The 3202-nt window shown below is 43.1% G+C and overlaps 1 protein-coding gene across 1 annotated transcript in view; it reads right to left on the bottom strand.

Moving 5' to 3' along the window:
* fcho1 (FCH and mu domain containing endocytic adaptor 1) overlaps positions 1–2598 on the bottom strand; it is a 58873-nt gene extending 56275 nt beyond the window's left edge. The window contains exon 1 of the mRNA XM_013910852.1: positions 2431–2598. The gene's annotated coding sequence lies outside the window, so the exon portion shown is untranslated. The remainder of the gene's footprint in view (positions 1–2430) is intronic.
* Positions 2599–3202: the final 604 nt, after the last annotated feature.

Genomic DNA, 3202 nt, shown 5'->3' with positions numbered 1-3202 from the left:
ATCTGTCTCTGATTAACAGAATCCAAGTCTATGTGAAACTATGAATTTTCAAGCGTGACCTTCACCTTGATCCATTAGGTGATGACTGTGTGCAGAGCTCAGTAAAGATCACACAATACTCAAGGATGAGTAACAATTCTGGTTAAAATTGGAAAAATGACACCTAAAATGACAAGTATGACCTTGACCTTCAACACAGAGTGAAGACTCTGTGGGAAGAGCAGAGATTCTTTGCAACCGCCGTGATATAAGCCTTCGTCACATAATCAGCTAAACATCAGCATCTTCACAAGCAACTACTCAACGAATGCCAACGTAGCTGATTTAAGACTCAATGATGATGCCAGCAGTTTGACCGAACACAGTGCGCATGAATCTAGATATCATACCGACCTTAAGACTCCCAGAAAGAAACACACCGTCAATAACCAAAATAAACCCACAACATCAAACGGCCTAATAAAAATGACAAACTTAGACCGCATCGTCATTTATGTTGAAACCAGTATACGCGTCCTTCTACATCGAGATCGAACTTTTGGTCCATGTGCAATCAGATTTTTAGGCAGAGATCGGTGCGGGGGTGTGAAAACACGCAGCTTAGTGAGCGAATGAACAGCGAGCAATCAAACGCAATTCATTCTAATGACGTCTGTAAACAAAAGAATCGAGAAAAGAAATCCATTCCTCCCGACGCTGCTGCATTATACTTTATTTAATGATAGTAAAACACCTCCTTTCAGTATTTTCTCTGCATCCCACTCACCCTGACTCAGAGTCAGGAGGAAACAGAACCTTCTCCTTGTAGTCAAGGCACAAGGGAGAGTGTTGTTTACCTCTCATATCAAAAGATCCCAGCAGCCTTCAACTCTCAACTCCTGCCACTTGGTTTCAAAGACACACAGAGAAAGACAGCTGTGCTACAGTCTGAGGTTGCAAACACTGCGGCTCACGCTATACATGCTTGCAAACTAACATAAAGTCATGGCGAGAATGTCTATCAGTCAAACGGGGATTTCCACACAATGGTTTCTTTGGTGCAACCAGACAGTGGTTGATTTGCACCTCAAAAGTGATGCAACAAAATTAAATGAGCCTTTACTTGCACCTGAAGGTGTTTCACATGATGCATTTCCAGAATCAAGCAAAGTGGGTTCAAGGTTAGGCTAACACCACTCGAGCTACCTTTATTTGACAGCAGTCAACAGAGTGACAGAGAGGACGTGGAGCGAGGGGGTGGACCTGATTTACATGTGGGTTTGCTTGTTTACCGACAATCAGGACATTATGAAACTGCCAATATGTATTTTTCTTGAGTTGAGACTGAGACTCACGACAAGCTCCAAACATTACACTCATTGTGAAACTCTGGGCCAACACAACATTTAACATGATAAAGTAGCCATTTGGCCACCGGCTGATGCTGATTTTTGTCGGTCCAATATTTTTGTTATTTATCTCCCCATCTGTCCAGGAGAACTGCCAAGTGCTCTTGCTATCATATTTGCAGATAACCAATATGAGTATCAGCTGATTTCCATGTTGTGTTGATATCTTGCTGCATCTCTCAGTTTAGTGTCTTTGAAGCTACAAAACAGACATGCAAACTGAAATGTACCTCACAGCCCAGAGAATATGTCCATATTGCTTCGAAGTATTAGACGAATTCCCTCATATGTCTTTAAGTTAGGTGTCACTCGGTGAAGCCTGACACACTTCTAAGAACTGACAGAGGATATCTAGGACAAAACATCTGCAGTCAAGTCAGTGAAGCCCCACAGCAGGTGTGTGATCTGTGATGTCCAGCAGTTAAACCCAGGACTGGTTCTGATCCACCTCGCTGGTCACGCACATGCAGCTGATATTAGCAGCTGCTTTCAGGTTATCACAGACAGACCTGTACGAGCATACAGTATTTTAAACTCTTAAACGCCAGTACCAATACCGGCCTATAAGTCAAAGGTTTCCATGATTGCATAAACTTGTCTAGTAACAATCATCACAACGACAGACAACCTGCTTCAGCATGCAGGAAACCCCATCGAGCAGTTCAACTCCCAATAACAACCCTGTGGCAATAAATTCACTCAAATGACTGCAAAGTAGCATCACAGAGCAGAAACAGCCTCTCAGTGCGAGACAGGATATTAAACACATTTATGTTAGCAGGACCAAAAACAAAGTGTTTCTGCGGAAACATTAAGATAAAGCTCAGCTTCTGGCCATAGCTTACATTTTATACCCACGTACTTGTCTCACCCAAGTTTCTCCTTCAGCGTTAGCTGGATTTCCCTCGCTTCATATGTCAAACAAGCGTGTCAACTACTGCCCGATATTTTCAATAGCGGTGCACTAGCGCAGTCTTTCTAGGCTATTTCTGCCTGCAGTGAATGTCACAAAGGAAGGAAGGAAGGAGGAAGAACGTATCACCTGCACGGAGTTTTCAGACACAGCTTATCGTACATTTTCCATCCCCGGGCTTTCAGCGGGCTCGACTCTTCAGCGGACCCTGAGCGGTTTGACGTTAGTAGTAGAAATTCACCAGGCAGTTTCCAGTGTGAGCGCAAACTCCCTCCCAGCTCAGCGCTGATTGGCTACTCCTCCCTTCAATCAGAGAGGAACGCGGAGTAGGCATAGCAACCACAAGAAGGCGGGTTTAATAGTGTATACCGGCAGCCCATTGGATCACTTCTCCACAAAATCGAGAATATACAATTTAATAGGAACCTGAACCCTTTATGCGTTTGTACAACAAATTCAACAACAGCTCGTCAAAGTTCAGCCAACGAACAACTGAAGCATTTAAACGCTGATCATTTCTGTCTTTGTTCTTCATTCTCCATCAGCGTCGCCTTTGCAACTTTTAAATGGGAAACGGTAAATATTACCACTCAGACACTTTTCTGTTTCCACAACAGATGTTGCAGCTGTTAATTTAAACCAGGGGCCTCAAACTTTAATGAGCTGTGGGCCCCTGCCGGCACTGTCTTCTCATTGGAGGGCCACTTTGGTGTTCAAGTAGTGCAAAGAAACAAACGAACAAGAAAAAACCCACAAATATTTCTGAAAATGTGGTGTTTTGGTTGTTTTTTTACATTTCAAATATTGTATAACAGGACAAAACTGCAAACATTTTACACACACCAGTACCTCATGCCCAATGAATAAAGCCAAATGCCAATATAGTGAAGTGGAACTTTTC

This window comes from Pundamilia nyererei, unplaced genomic scaffold (assembly GCF_000239375.1).
Source record: "Pundamilia nyererei isolate P.nyererei 1_Seehausen unplaced genomic scaffold, PunNye1.0 scaffold00050, whole genome shotgun sequence".
NCBI classification, from domain to species: Eukaryota; Metazoa; Chordata; class Actinopteri; order Cichliformes; family Cichlidae; genus Pundamilia; species Pundamilia nyererei.
This window is presented reverse-complemented; position numbering and strand designations above follow the sequence as displayed.